The 16,977-nt window shown below is 41.5% G+C and overlaps 1 non-coding gene across 1 annotated transcript; it reads left to right on the forward strand.

Moving 5' to 3' along the window:
- Positions 1 to 1,525: 1,525 nt before the first annotated feature.
- LOC148545997 (small nucleolar RNA R71) lies at positions 1,526 to 1,633 on the forward strand. The gene has a single exon (XR_015900744.1). It is a non-coding gene; the product is annotated as a small nucleolar RNA R71 (small nucleolar RNA).
- Positions 1,634 to 16,977: the final 15,344 nt, after the last annotated feature.

Genomic DNA, 16,977 nt, shown 5'->3' on the forward strand with positions numbered 1-16,977 from the left:
TCTGCTTCCTCTCCATGGTTGCAGAGGGAGATCCTTGAGTTTTAAACACAAGGGAGTCCTCATTCCATTGAAGGACTATTTCACCTCTGTCAACCTCAATCACAGCTCTTGCTGTGGCCAGGAAAGGTCTTCCTAAGATGATGGATTCATCCTCTTCCTTTCCAGTATCCAGGACTATGAAATCAGTAGGTATGTAAAGGCCCTCAACCTTTACTAATACATCTTCTACCTGTCCATAAGCCTGTTTTCTTGAGCTGTCTGCCATCTCTAGTGAGATTTTAGCAGCTTGCACCCCATAGATTCCCAGTTTCTCTATTACAGAGAGGGGCATGAGGTTTATTCCTGAACCAAGGTCACATAGAGCCTTAAAGATCATGGTGCCTATGGTACAGGGTATTATGAACTTTCCAGGATCCTGTCTCTTCTGAGGCAATGTCAGTTGATCCAGATCACTTAGTTCATTGATGAACAAGGGAGGTTCAACTTCCCAAGTATCAATGCCAAATAACTTGGCATTCAGCTTCATGATTGCACCAAGAAACTTGGTAGTTTGCTCTTCAGTGACATCCTTATTCTCTTCAGAAGAGGAATACTCATCAGAGCTCATGAAGGGCATAAGGAGGTTCAATGGAATCTCTATGGTCTCTAGATGAGCCTCAGAGTCCTTTGGTTCCTCAGAGGGAAGCTCCTTATTGATCACTGGACGTCCCAGGAGGTCCTCCTCCTTGGGATTCACGTCCTTTCCTCTCCTCAGAGGTTCGGCCATGGCGCTTATGTCAATGGCCTTGCACTCTCCTTTTGGGTTCTCTTCTGTATTGCTTGGGAGAGTACTAGGAGGGATTTCAGTGATCCTTTTGCTCAGCTGGCCCACTTGTGCTTCCAGATTTCTAATGGAAGACCTTGTTTCATTCATGAAACTTACAGTGGCCTTAGATAGATCAGAGATTAGATTTGCTAAATTAGAAGCATTTTGTTCAGAGTTCTCTGTCTGTTGCTGAGTTGATGATGGAAAAGGCTTGCTATTGCTAAACCTGTTTCTTCCACCATTATTAAAGCCTTGTTGAGGCTTTTGATCCTTCCATGAGAAATTTGGATGATTTTTCCATGTTGAGTTATAGGTGTTTCCATAAGGTTCACCTAAGTAATTTACCTCTGCTATTGCAGGGTTCTCAGGATCATAGGCTTCTTCTTCAGGAGAAGCCTCTTGAGTACTGTTGGATGCAGCTTGCATTCCATGCAGACTCTGAGAGATCATATTGACTTGCTGAGTCAATATTTTATTCTGAGCCAATATGGCATTCAGAGTATCAACTTCAAGAACTCCCTTCTTCATAGGCGTCCCATTACTCACAGAATTCCTTTCAGAAGTGTACATGAACTGGTTATTAGCAACCATGTCAATGAGTTCTTGAGCTTCTGCAGGCGTTTTCTTTAGGTGAATGGATCCACCTGCAGAGGTATCTAATGACATCTTTGATAGCTCAGATAAACCATCATAGAATATATCCAGGATGGTCCATTCTGAAAGCATGTCAGAAGGACACTTTTTGGTCAACTGTTTGTATCTTTCCCAAGCTTCATAGAGGGATTCACCTTCTTTCTGTCTGAAGGTTTGAACATCAGCTCTAAGCTTGCTCAGCTTTTGAGGAGGAAAGTACTTGGCTAAGAAAGCCGTGACCAGCTTATCCCAAGAGTTCAGGCTGTCTTTAGGTTGAGAATCCAACCATAATCTAGCTCTGTCTCTTACAGCAAAAGGGAAAAGCATGAGCCTGTAGACTTCAGGATCTACTCCATTAGTCTTAACAGTATCACATATCTGCAAGAATTCAGTTAAGAACTAAAAAGGATCTTCAGATGGAAGTCCATGAAACTTGCAGTTCTGCTGCATCAGAGAAACTAATTGAGGTTTCAGCTCAAAGTTGTTTGCTCCAATGGCAGGAATGGAGATGCTTCTTCCATGTAAATTGGAATTAGGTGCAGTAAAGTCACCAAGCATCTTCCTTACATTATTATTATTTTCGGCTGCCATCTCCTCTGCCTGTTCGAAAATTTCTGAAAGGTTATCTTTGGATTGCTGTATTTTAGCTTCTCTTAATTTTCTCTTCAGAGTCCTTTCAGGTTCTGGATCTGCTTCCACAAGAATGTTTTTATCCTTGCTCCTGCTCATATGACAAAGAAGAAGGCACAGAAAAATAATAATAATAATAATAATAGAGATCCTTTATACCACAGTATAGGGATCCCTTTGTGAGTGGAAGAAAAGAGGGGGAGACAAAGAATGTGATGTAAAAGAAGAAACACAACTGTACGGATGGAAGAGATGTGAGATGAGATGTTAGGATATGAATGAATAAATAGAATAGGATGGGGGGAGGGATAATTTTTGAAAATTATTTTGAAAAAGAGTTAGTGATTTTTGAAAAATGGTTTTTGAAAAATGTTAGTAAATTTTTCGAAAATTTTTGAAATCAAAAATAAAAAAATAAAAATAATTAGTTAATTAAAAAGAAATTTTTTGAAAAAGAGAGAAGATATTTTCGAAAATTAGAGAGAGAGAGTTAGTTAGGTAGTTTTGAAAAAAAACAAACAAAAAGTTAGTTAGTTAGTTGAAACAAATTTGAAAAGATAAGAAGTTAGGAAGTTAGAAAAGATATTTTGAAAAGATATTTTTGAAAAAGATAAGATAAGAAGATATTTTAGAAACTAATTTTGAAAAAGATTTGATTTTTAAAATCACAATTAATGACTTGATTCACAAGAAATCACAAGATATGATTCTAGAACTCAAAGTTTGAATCTTTCTTAACAAGTAAGTAACAAACTTCAAATTTTTGAATCAAAACATTAATTGATTATGTTATTTTCGAAAATTATGATATAAAATAAGAAAAAATATTTTTGAAAAATATTTTTAGAATTTTCGAAAATAACTAAGAATTTTGAAAAAGATTTGATTTTTGAAAAAGATTTTGAAAAAGATAAGATTTTCAAATTGAAAATTTGATTTGACTCATGAGAAACAATTTGATTTTAAAAATTTTTGAAAAAGTCAATCCAAATTTTCGAATTTGATGAGAGAAAAAGGGAAAGATATTTTTTTTGATTTTTGAATTTTTATGATGCAAGAGAAAAACACTAAGAGGATGCAATGCATGAAATTTTTAGATCAAAACAATGAATGCATGCAAGAATGCTATGAATGTCAAGATGAACACCAAGAACACTATGAATGTCATGATGAACATCAAGACACAATTTTGAAAAATTTTTAATGCAAAGAAAACATGCAAGACACCAAACTTAGAATTCTTTAATGCTTAGGCACTAAGAATTCAAGAATGCATATGATAAACATGAAAAGACTCAAAACAAAAAATCATCAAGATCATACAAGAAGACTTACCAAGAATAACTTGAAGATCATGAAGAACACTATGAATGCATGATATTTTCGAAAAAATGCAAGATGCATATGCAAGTGACACCAAACTTATGATATGACTCAAGACTCAAATAAGAAACACAAAATATTTTTGATTTTTATGATTTTCTAATTTTTTTGGATTTTTATTTTTCGAAAATTTATTGAAAAGGGAAAATAAGGATTCCAAAATTTTTAATATGAATTCCAGGAATCTTGCATTCTTAGTCTAAAGCTTCAGTCCAGGAATTAGACATGGCTCACTAGCCAGCCAAGCTTTCAAAGAAAGCTCCAGTCCAAAACACTAGACATGGCCAATGGCCAGCCAAGCTTTAGCCTTTAACACGAGAGTATATTGCTCTTTGATAACAAATTGCAAGCCTCAGTCCAAATGAATTTAGACATGGCTTTACAGCCAGCCAGGCTTCACATGCTTCATGAAACGCTAGAATTCATTCTTAAAAATCTTGAATAAAATTTTTGAAAACATTTTTATTTTTTTCGAAAACAGATGTGAAAATTTTTGAAAGATTTTTGAAAAATTTTTGAAAAGAAAACGAAAAGAAAATTACCTAATCTGAGCAACAAGATGAACCGTCAGTTGTCCAGGCTCAAACAATCCCCGGCAACGTGAGCAACTTGATGCTCTGATCTCAATACATAATTGTCACAACTTCGATACAACTAACCAGCAAGTGCACTGGGTCGTCCAAGTAATACCTTACGTGAGTAAGGGTCGAATCCCACGGAGATTGTTGGTATGAAGCAAGCTATAGTCACCTTGTAAATCTCAGTCAGGCAGATATAAAGTGATAATGGTGTTTTCGAATATGATATAATAAAATAGGGATAGAGATACTTATGTAATTCATTGGTAGGAATTTCAGATAAGCGAATGGAGATGCTTTTTGTTCCTCTGAACCTCTGCTTTCCTGCTATCTTCATCCAATCTGTCTTACTCCTTTCCATGGCTGGCTGTATGCAAGGGCATCACCGTTGTCAGTGGCTACATCCCCTCCTCTCAGTGAATAATATGCTCACGCACCCTGTCACGGCACGGCTATTCATCTGTCGGTTCCCGATCATGCTGGAATAGGATTCACCCTCCTTTTGCGTCTGTCACTAACGCCCAGCACTCGCGAGTTTGAAGCTCGTCACAGTCATTCAATCATTGAATCCTACTCAGAATACCACAGACAAGGTTTAGACCTTCCGGATTCTCTTGAATGCCGCCATCATTCTAGCTTACGCCACGAAGATTTTGGTTAGGAGATCTAAGAGATACTCATTCTAGCTTATTTCATGTAGAACAGAAGTGTTTGTCAGGCACGCGTTCATAAGGGAGAAGGATGATGAGCGTCACACATAATCATCACCTTCATCACGTTCTTGGGTGCGAATGGATATCTTAGAAGAGAAATAAGAAGAATTGAATAGAAAACAGTAGTACTTTGCATTAATCTTTGAGGAACAGCAGAGCTCTACACCTTAATCTATGGAGTGTAGAAACTCTACCGTTGAAAATACATGAGTGAAGGTCCAGGCATGGCCGAGATGGCCAGCCCCCTAAATGAGATCAATAGTCTCCTAAGATGAACAATGGATTAAAACTGAGACCAAAGATGGTCAAAAAGACTTGTAAAGGGTCCTATTTATAATAAACTAGCTACTAGGGTTTACATGAGTAAGTAATTGATGCATAAATCCACTTCCTGGGCCCACTTGGTGTGTGTTTGGGCTGAGCCTGAGTGTTGCACGTGCAGAGGCCATTTGTGGAGTTGAACGCCAGTTTCTGTGCCAGTTTGGGCGTTCAACTCTGGTTTTGGATCCTTTTCTGGCGCTGGACGCCAGATTTGGGCAGAAGGCTGGCGTTGAACGCCAGTTTACGTCATCAATTCTTGGCCAAAGTATGGACTATTATATATTTCTAGAAAGCCCTGGATGTCTACTTTCCAACGCAATTGGAAGCGCGCCATTTCAAGTTCTGTAGCTCCAGAAAATCCACTTTGAGTGCAGGGAGGTCAGAATCCAACAGCATCAGCAGTCCTTTTTCAACCTCTGAATCTGATTTCTGCTCAAGTCCCTCAATTTCAGCCAGAAAATACCTGAAATCACAGAAAAACACACAAACTCATAGTAAAGTCCAGAAATGTGAATTTAACACAAAATCTATTAAAAACATCCCTAAAAGTAACTAGATCCTACTAAAAACATACTAAAAACAATGTCAAAAAGCGTATAAATTATCCGCTCATCAAGATGCAAAAGAATCACTAGTAGAGTTCTTACGAGATAATGTCGACCTCTTCGCATGGAAAGCGGCGGACATGCCAGGCATAGACCCAAAATTAATGTGCCACAAGTTGGCGGTCTATCCAGGATCTCGGCTGGTACAGCAGAGACGAAGAAAACTTGCGCTAGAACGATCCCAAGCTGTGGAAGAACAGGTACAGGCACTACTGGAGGCAGGATTCATAAGAGAAGTCAAGTACCCACTATGGCTAGCTAACGTCGTCTTGGTGAAAAAATCAAATGGGAAGTGGCGAATGTGCACCGACTACACCGATCTCAACAAAGCCTGCCCAAAAGATCCTTATCCACTCCCAAGTATCGACGCTCTGGTGGATGCCTCATCCAGATATAAATACCTCTCGTTTATGAATGCATATTCCGGATATAATTAAATCCCCATGTATCCACCAGATCAAGAAAAGACATCGTTTTTAACACCAAAAGTAAATTACTGCTACATTGTGATGCCTTTTGGTCTCAAGAATGCGGGAGCTACTTATCAAAGACTAATGAATAAAGTCTTTTCAGATCATATCGGAAAAATCATGGAAGTCTACGTGGATGAGATGTTAATAAAGACACAAAGTGAAGAGATATTATTGTCCGATTTGGCCCAGGTGTTCGACACTATAAGAAAGCATGGCATGCGACTCAATCCTGCAAAATGCACTTTTGTAGTAGAAGCAGGCAAATTCTTAGGTTTTATGCTCACACAAAGAGAAATTGAGGCGAATCCGGATAAATGCCAAACCATACTCAACATGAAGAGCCCAACTTGTGTCAAAGAGGTTCAACAACTCAACGGGAGATTGGCAGCCTTATCCAAATTCTTAGCAGGATCAGCGATAAGATCTCTCCCCTTCTATGCTACTTTAAGGAAAGAAAAGAAGTTCGAATGGTTAATGGAGTGCGAGCAAGCCTTCCAGGATTTCAAAAGTTTCCTGGGACGACCACCTATCCTAACTCAACCACGAGAGGAAGAGCCACTCGTATTATACCTCGCGGTAGGAAGTCGGGCAGTAGCCTTAGCATTGGTTCGAGAGGACGACAAAGGGCAACAACCTGTATACTTCGTTAGGAAAGCACTACAGGGATATGAGCTGAACTACCAAAAAATAGAAAAGTTTGCCTATGCTCTCATACTGACATCTCGACGACTTCGCCCGTACTTCCAGGCTCACACCATTAAGGTTCAAACTAACTAACCCATAAAAGGGATATTGCAGAAAACAAATCTAGCAGGCAGAATTTTACAATGGGCAGTCGAGTTATCCGAGTTCGACCTCCAATATGAAGCTCGGACAGCCATCAAATCACAGTACTTAGCCGACTTCATTGCAGAATTCACAGACACCCTGGAAACCCCCACAGAATGGAACCTCTACATGGACGGTTCCTCGAATAAAACTGGAAGCGGTGCGGATGTGATAATAGAAAGCAACCAAGGAACCCAAGTGGAGCTTTCCCTCAAATTTGGGTTCCCGGCATCAAACAACCAGGCGGAATATGAAGCGTTACTAGCTGGTTTGAAGCTGGCTAAGGAGGTGGGAGCTCAAAAACTCAACATCTTCAGCGATTCACAAGTAGTCACCTCACAAATAACAGGGAGCTACCAAGCCAAAGACCCCACCATGAGAAAGTATTTGGATAAGACCAGGGAACAGCTCGGACAACTCGAGGAATATAAGATCCACCACATATCCTGCAAACAAAATGTCCGAGCTGACACACTCTCAAAGCTAGCCAGCACCAAACCAGGGGGCAACAATAGAAGCCTCATCCAGGAAATGCTGCAGAACCCGTCCGTCTTGGAAGAGGAAAAAGTCCTAGCCATAACAGGTCAGGATCAAGGATGGATGACCCCCATAATTAATTACCTCAAAACAGAAACACTCCCCACAGATGAAAAGGAGGCAAAGAGATTAAAACGGGAGGCACAGTACTACACTATCATAAACAACACCCTATACAAAAGAGGGATTTCAATACCATTGTTAAAATGTGTGCCGACCTCCAACACAAGGGAAGTTTTAGAGAAAGTACATAGCGGCATTTGTGGCAACCATCTCGGAGCACAAGCTCTCGCCAAAAAGGTACTCCGGGCGGAATTTTACTGGCCAACTCTACAAAAAGAAGCTACAGAATTTGTAAAGACATGTCCACCATGCCATAAACATGCCAACTTTCACATCGCCCTGCCAGAAGAGCCCACCAGCGTAAAGTCGCCTTGGCCATTTGCAAAATGGCGACTCGATCTTCTCGGACCCTTTTCCCAGGGATCGGGACAAGTTAAATTCCTCATAGTCGGGGTAGACTATTTCACAAAGTGGATCAAGGCAGAACCCCTAGCCAACGCCACTGCTCAAAGGAGCCGAAAATTCCTATATAGGAACATTGTCACAAGGTTTGGGGTTCCATACTCCATCACTACAGACAATGGCACCCAATTCACAGATGCAGGCTTTAGAAAGTTAGTAGCCGACTTGAACATAAAACACCAGTTCACCTCCGTCGAACATCCCCAAGCCAATGGACAAGTCGAAGCGGCCAACAAAGTCATATTGGCTGGGCTGAAACGGAGACTGCAAGTTTCAAAGGGAGCTTGGGCCAAAGAACTTCCACAAGTCCTATGGGCATATCGAACAATGCCACATTCCACCACAAACGAATCACCATTTCGATTAGCGTACGGAGTGGAGGCAATGCTCCCAGTGGAGGTCGAGGAAGGGTCGCCTAGAGCAGTCCACTACAATGAAGAAGCCAACTCTCAACTTCAAAGAGAAGAGCTCGACCTACTTCCGGAAATCCAAGAAAGAGCTCGGATCAGGGAAGAAGCGCTAAAGCGCCGAATGGCTTCGAGATATAATAAAAAAATTGTGCCAAGAGGTTTCGCTAAAAATGATCTCATCCTAATCCGAAATGATATCGGAACAACTCGACCCGGAGAAGGAAAGCTGGCGGCAAACTGGAAAGGACCCTACCGAGTCATAGAAGTACTTGGGAAGGGCTACTACAGATTATCTGAACTCGACGGGCGAGAGTTTCCCAGATCGTGGCACGCCTGCAACTTAAGAAGGTACCATAGTTAGAAATAAAGGATACCAGCATGAGATGCACTCTTTTTCCTGAAAAGGTTTTTTAATGAGGCACCATGTTGAGATCTAGAAATTATCCAATTCAAAAAGGATAAAAAATCTATATGTACATATTTTCATTTTCTTTTAAATAAAATATATTAGACGATTCTACAAGTTTTCAAGACGCATTAATCTGAAACATTCATCATCCGATTATAAAGCAATAGATTGGCAAAAAGTGAAAAACAAATTCACTGCCCAATCACGATAAAGACCAAGAGAGATGAAAACCAAATTCATCTAAAGGTCGACTACACGAGGATTTAATCCACTTTCTACAAATCGGCAAAGATGAAAACAGAATAATGCAAGAAGTTATCGAAAGTGATCCGGAGAAAGGACCTGACGAGGTCTTAATGGATTGCTAAATAATAACTTAAAGACTGGCCGACATTAAAAAAGTCGGACCGAGTCAACCCAAGTTATCAGCAAATCCCTGGAAAGAGGTCTGGCCAACCCTATAAAAGAGGAATTGCTATAACTTAGAAGAGATTGACATGACGAAGTCGGTCTCCTACGAAAAACAAGTTATAAAAGTAACCCCTGAAAGAGACCTGAAAAAGGTCCAAAAAAGAGGATTACAAAATAACTTAGAAGAGATCGACATGATGAAGTCGATCTCCTATGAAAAACAAAGTTATAAAAGTAATCCCTGAAAGAGACCTGACAAAGGTCCAAGAAAGAGGATTACAAAATAACTTAGAAGAGATCGCCATGACGAAATCGGTCTCCTACAAAAAACAAGTTATAAAAGTAATCCCTGAAAGAGACCTGACAAGGGTCCAAGAAAGAGGATTACAAAAATAACTCGGAAAAGGACGACGTAAAGAAGTCGGCCTCCCAACAAACAAGTTATAAAAGTAATCCCTGAAAGAGACCTGACAAGGGTCCAAGAAAGAGGATTACAAAAATAACTTGGAAAAGGATGACGCAAAGAAGTCGGTCTCCCACAAACAAGTTATAAAAGTAGTCCCTGAAAGAGACCTGACAAAGGTCCAAAAAAGAGGACTACAAAATTAACTGGAAAGAGGACCAACGTAAAGAAATCGGTTATGGATTGCTAGAAATAAATACAAGTAAGAGCGAGAAAACCGAAATACAAGTTGGATCCACACATCCACGACCTCAAAGGATCCAACCTACAAGCAATAAGTACAAAGCAATCCAAAGAGGCCGAGCAGCAAGGCTCCAGCATTCTCAAAACCCAGAAAGGTGCCAAGACAAGTGCAAACAAGCATGATATAAAATACAATATTATAACAAGCTTCAGGATCTGGCCCAAAAGCTTGAAAGCTACTTGTTGTTTTTTCAAAATAAAAAATTGCTAAACAAGCAACCAGAAGGAGTATCAACAGTCAGCAAAATATTCAAACTACAAAATAAAGAGTTTAAAAGCCCACAAGTCAGGATATCTACACAAACATCCAAAAAAAATCAGCTAAGATTGGGAGCTTTCTCGGTAGTATCAGTACGGGGAGAAGGAGGGCGAGTCTGAATAGGCACAGCATCCACGGTACCATCATCCCGGTTCAAGATCTGACAGTCCAAATCAGAAACGGAATGACCGACCTCAACCAGAGGAACTGTAGAAGTTGACACTTTGGCAGAAGGCACAGGGGGAGGTTCGACATCGTCATCATCCTGATCATTAGGGACAATCTTACTATCCCTCACAACATTGTCCAGGCTAAAAAGAGTAAGGTCGGCCTCGGGAGCAATAATTCGAACCTGCTCCTTCAGGTTCTCGTAAGCAGCATTCACACTGCCAACAAGATGACCCTGGAGATCGGAGTAATCAGCTCGGGTGTTCTCCAACTCTTCCTTCAAACGCATTCCCTCCCGATAGGATGTGACGTAGCTGTCTTTATGCCTCAATGCCGTGTCCTCGGCCAACCGCACAAAAGCCGCTAGAGCAAGGGAACTTGCCTTCTCATTCTTCAGATCCTTCTCCAGTTTGGCCACCTTCACCTCAAGCTCCTCCTTCAAGCCCGTCATCCGATCAAACTCCTGTTTCGCTTCCTCCATAAAAACTTTGGTGGCATGGATAGGAAGATTTTGAGCAGTTCGGTACAGGGCAGCTCCCATATGTGCCATTTTTACTACTCCGAGTTATAAAATCCAAATGACGAAGGAGTGATACATCATCCATAGGGAGGACACCGTAGGGACCGATCTGCTGATCTACGAACTCGACCGCGTCAAAATCAGGGGCATCAAGGTTGAAAGGCTCAATTGTTTTTTGTTTCTTGTTGGGAGGAGCACTAGAAGTAGCAGCAGAAGACTGTGGAGGGTCGGCCAGGCGAACCCGAGGAGTGGGAATCACCTTCCTCGGCCCTGGAGAACTCGGCACGGGCGGCTTCACCTGAACTTGAGAAGATCCCTCACCTGTCGCCTTGGCCGACATATTTTGAGCAGCAGCAGCCTTCCTTGCCTTTTTGAAGGCCTTCATGGAATCATTGTTTTTTGACATCTCTAAAAAAATAGAATCAACCACAGTAATGGGTTACAATCACAAAAAGAGGAAGCAAAACTAAGAAACAAGTACAGAAATAAGTCAGACAGTACCCAAAAAAGTTCGAACCAGGGACGGTTCATTCAAAAACCTTTTTGTATCAAGATGGGGTGGTTCCCCCCATAAATCTTCATGAACAATAACAAAAGCCCGCTCAACCTCGTCAAGCATCTCCCATGTATAACAAGACACTCTCACATCCTTCTGCCACTCCAGAGGGAAAGCAGGCTCATCATTCTCATCAAGAAAAAAAGGGCGGACCCCCTCAACAGCATGGACTCTAAAGAAATAATTCTTAAAGTCCTTAAAAGACTCATCGTACAAGGCAAAAACTTTATGACCCTGGGCAGACCTGAAAGAAACCCAGGAAGCTTTCTTTTTGGAAGAGGCACCAGGCTTGGCAGAAACAAAAAGATAAAGGAAAAGGGTTTGAGAAGGTGTTACGCCTAACTCTTGGCAAAGCAGCTGAAAGATCTTGATAAAACCCCAGGAATTCAGATGAAGCTGGGATGGGGCAATGTTACACGACCACAACAAGTCGGTCTCGAAAGCAGTAAATGGAAAAGTAATGTCCAACTGGCTGAAGAAATATCCATAGGCATATAAGAAAGGACGCTCCCCCCGACCGAAGTAGGAAAACAAACCCTCTCGTCAGAGTCGGACGCTACAAGCTCAAAATCCCTCTCCTGGGCACTGCTACCACAAATCCTATGATGTTTCCTCAGCTCTACACAAAAATCAGCGTCCACCACAGAAACACACATTAAGACAAGGGAGTCCAGCTAATCAGACATCCCCTCGGGAACTTTAGAAGACATCTCTACAATGTTATTGCGAGAAGACATGAGGCCAACTAATCCTACAATAAGAAAAGAAGATTGGATTACTAAAAAATATCTCGAACGAGGGGCAAAACAACTCGACTAACATGATACAGAAGAACAAACAGAAAAGAAAAACCCCAAGACTCAAACCAAAGTCCTGGAGCATCCTTTGGAGGCAGTAACAAAGCAAGGTTTTAGGAAAAATCTACAGCTTACGTCCCGGCATCTCTCAAACAAGAAAAGAAGATTTCAAATAACAAACATTTCGAAAAAGAAAGTCAAAACACAAAAAAGTCATCAAAGCCACTATCTTTTTACAGTCTATCAGCAAAAAGCATCGCCAACATCAAACATGCCAAGCGGAAATCGTCAAAGGAACAACCCCCTTTTTTTAGAATCAAACAAAAGCATCATCAAAAGCACAAACAGAAACGGTGATAACATGCAAAAGCCCTAAAAAGTATCAAACAACAGGAAAGGCGAAAAGGTTCATGCAAAAAGGTGAAGAAACTCCGAGAACACACATTACAACAGCAATCAAGCATAGCAAAAGCAGAAAGATCCAAAATTTCTCCAAGCAAAATCAAAACTTTCTCAAAATCAGACATGAAAAAGTGACACGGAAAAGAAAAAGGAAGAAAAATCAAACCTGAAAAAATAGGAGAAAACCTCAAAAGAAAGCTGAAGAGCAGAAGCGGCAGGCGAAAGAGCCACCCCTCGAACGAAAAAACTCGCCAAAAGTAAGGAACGGAAGGTGAAATCCAGAAACACCCCTCTTTCACAAAAAGCAGTAGCAAGCAGGCGTCGCAAGGAGAAACTATGAACTCTAGGCGAAAAACAGAAAGAAAGAAAAGTAAGGGAGGTTACGAAGAAGAGAAACCATTTCTAAATTGCAAAATTCAAAATAAAGCCAAGGGAAACGGGGAAATCAATACCAATTAATGAAGGTATTAAACCCTCGCATCTTTCCAAGAATAAAGCACTGATATAAAAGCGCGCGCTTTTAGAGGAAAACATTCCACATTCAAAAAGGTTCTACAAAGAAAGGAATTGACTAAATGCTTGAAGTTTGGCTTCACTAGAGAAGGACCGAAGTCAAGGACTCGACCTCAAAAAAGAAGACCGAGCTCAAGCAGGGGCACTGTTCATACCCTGGGTCGAGCTATCCGACCCGGGATGATTGCCGACAAAGCGACCGACCTCTTCAGGTCAGACTATCCGACCTCTTCCTAAAAGAGCTCGGCCAAATCGACAGGAAAGCCCAAAAAAGGGCCCAACTCAAGGAATATGACCCAGATCCAAAGGCAGCCCAAGCCTATAGAGATAAGGGCGGTTCCAGTAAAGATAAGCAGACCTCGCCAAAAGATAAGATAAGATAAGATAACTAACTTATCTATCTAAGAAGGTCATCTCACACTATTATAAATACACTGGAGCACCAGGTATAACTCATACTCTGATTCTACTAAAAACCTGCTTAATACCCTTGCTAACTTAAGCATCGGAGTCCCTTGCAGGTACCCCCACCCTTTGGTGACAGAGGATCAGCAGCGCCATCAGTCCAACAAGTCGGACACACCAGCTCCGGCCGTCACCCGCCAGCCAGACACGTCAACTCTGACCAGTACAGAAGATCTCGTTTGAGATCGACCTACAGTTTCAGGTAACCTTCGGAACAGTGCTAAATGCCAGTCGTTTAGCGCCCAGGGAGGGTGCTACCAGCATTCTTCTTTTTAGCTCTAAACTTCGCCAAACTACTCTGAATTTGACCTAAAATAATAAAAATACAAAAACAACTCAAAGTAACATCCAAAGAGGATTTTTGCACTAAAATTAAATAAAACATCCTAAAATCTAACTGTTCCGAGGGTTACCTGAAACTGAAGGTCGATCTCAGATGAGGTCTGCTGTGGTGGCCGGAGCTGGTGTGTCCGACTTGTTGGACTTGGCAGTGCTGCTAATCCTTCGTCACTGGAGGGTGGTGGTACCTGCAAGAGACTCCGATGCTTAAGTTAGCATGAGCTTTAAGCAGAATTTTAGTAGAATCAGAGTATGAGTTATACCTGGGTGCTCCAGTGTATTGATAGTAGTGTGGAGTGACCTTTCTGGAGATAAGATAGTTATCTTATCTTATCTTATCTTTGAGTGAAGTCATCTTATCTTTAAGGGGAACCGCCTTTATCTTTCTAGGCTTTGGCTGCCTTTAGATTGGGCTGTGTTCCTTCGTTTGGGCCTGCTTGGGCTCCCTGTAGTGATTTGGTCGAGCTCTTTGAGAAGAGGTCGGGAATTCCAGACCTGAAGAGGTTGGTCGACTTGTCTTTAATCATCCCGGGTCGTACAGCTCGACCCAAGATATAAACAGTGCCCCTGCTTGAGCGCGATCTTCCTTTCGAGGTCGAGTCTTTTTTTTAGACTTCGATCTCTTTTGGAGAAGTTGAGCTCAAGTATTTTTGTCGGTCTTTATGGTAGAACTCCTTTTAATGATTTGAATGCAGAGCGTTTTTCTCACTCTTTTTAATTGCGACGCGCGTTTTGCGTTTCCTTGGAAACGTGCGACAGTAAAACTTATTAACTCTTTGCCGTTTCCTTTGTTTCCCTCTTTGTATCTCATTTTTGAATTTCAAAGCTTCTTTCAGTTTCTCCTCTCTTGCTCGCTGTAACTCTTTCTCTTCTGCTTACCATTTTGCTTTTGTATCTTCGTGCTTTCTTTTACTCGAAAGGTATTTTGCTGGTGTCGTTTCGGTTGTTTGCTTCAATCTCTTGATCAGTTATCGTCTCCTTCTTCTTTGCAGGTTGGTTTTCTTCTTCTCTCTTTTTTACTTTCCACGCCGTTCTTTTTGTGTTTGCATTGTTTTGATTTTGAAAAGTTTTGATCTTGCTTGTATTCATGTTGGAAAGTTTGAACCTTGTCTACGTCATTGTGCCTGTAATGCACGCCTCGAGGGTTTCTTTGATTTGTTGCTTGTTTCTACCCTTTTTACTTGATTTCTTTATGCGTAGATCTTCTTCTGTTTGTATCTTGGAGTAATGGGCTGTGAATATGAAAAAAGGTTGCATCTTTTTTATGATTTCTCTATGCTTGATGTTGATGGTTTGCTGCTTTGCATTGATCGTCATTTGTCAGAGAAGGCTTTTGATCTTCCTTGTGTTTTTAGGACTTAATGTTGCGAGATTTTTCTTTTTTCTGGATCCTTGCTTTGTTATTGCCTCCAAAGGATGCCCCTGGACCTTGGTGTGAGTCCTGAGATTTCCTTTTACTGCTGTTTCTAAGTCTTTTATCATTCGCATGGTATTTATCTGAGTTATCTCCATACTTGTCCGAGATGTCTCCTATTTTGTCCGAGCTGTTTGATTAGTAACCCTTTTTTTCTTTTTCTCACTGTAGGACTAGTTGACCCATGTCTTCTCGCAAAAATATTGTTGAGATGTCTACCAAGGTCCCGGATGGCATGTCTGACTGGCTGGACTCCCTTGTTTTGATGTGTGTTTTCGTGGTCGATTCTGAGTACTGTGTGCGGCTTAGGAGGCATAATAGGATTTGTAGTAGTAGAGAGTAGGAGAATAACTATGAGTTGGTAGTGCCTGACCCTGAGGAGAGAGTTTGTTTTCCTTCTCTGACTCGGGGGGAACGTCCCTTCTTTTATGCGTATGATTACTTTTTTAGCCAAATGAACATCACCATTCCTTTTACTTCCTTTGAGACCGACCTGTTGTGGTCCTACAACGTAGCTCCTTCTCAACTTCACACGAACTCGTGGGGCTTCATAAAAATCTTCCAACTGTTGTGCCAAGAATTGGATGTCCGACCTTCTCAAACTCTCTTTCTTTACCTTTTTATTTTGACGAAGCCTGAGGCAGCCAAGAAGAAGGCTTCCTGGATTTCTTTCCGAGCTGCCCAGGGAAAGAATGTTTTTTCTATGTACGACGAATCTTTTAGGGATTTTAAGAACTTCTATTTCAAGGTCTGAGCTGTTGAAGGAGCTCGGCCTTTCTTCTTGGATCAGAATAATGAACCTGCCTTCCCCTTATGCTGGCAAAAGAATGTAGTAGTGTCTAGGTATACTTGGAAAATGTTGGATAAAGTCGAGCAGGCTTTTGTACATGTACTAGAGGAGAATTGGAGGGAGCCTCCCCATCTTGACACGAAGAGGTTGTTGGGGGATCCCTCCCTTCTTCGAGCTGATTTGGGTAGCTGCCGATTTCTTTTTTAGTCTTGCCTTTCTCCTTTATTTTATCTGTTTATTTTATTAATCCACCTCTTTTTTATTTGCAACTTTGGTTTTGCTGCTTTATTTTTTAAGAGATGGTAAAGACCACTGATTCCATGAAGGCTTTTAAGAGGGTGAGGAAGGCGACCGCGGCTCAGAACATCTCGGCCAAAGGTGCTGGGGAGGGATCTGCGAGAGTTACTCTGACGAGGTCGACCTCAGACATCTCTAGACCGAGGAGAGTCATACCGACCCCCATGTTCGCCTGGCTTCTTCTGATCCTCCCCAGTCAACCTCTGGTGCTGCCTCTCCTTCTGCTGTCGGTCCTCCACCCAAGAAGCAGAAGACTGTCGAACCCTATAATCTAGATGCCCCTGACTTTGATACTGTGGGGTTTGTTGATAACCAGATTGCCCCTTATGGCCGACTTTCTATGGACGACGTGTCCATCCTGCACCACCTGGATTTCATCACTAGTAGTAGTGTTCGGATGGCGCACATGGGTGTAGCTTTGTTTCGCTCAATCCAAGACTTTCCCGTTCATGTGACGAAGGATTTTATGCTGGAAGCCAAGTCTGAGTTC

This window comes from Arachis ipaensis, chromosome B9, assembly GCF_059453495.1.
Source record: "Arachis ipaensis isolate K30076 ecotype BB chromosome B9, ASM5945349v1, whole genome shotgun sequence".
Classification (NCBI taxonomy): Eukaryota; Viridiplantae; Streptophyta; class Magnoliopsida; order Fabales; family Fabaceae; genus Arachis; species Arachis ipaensis.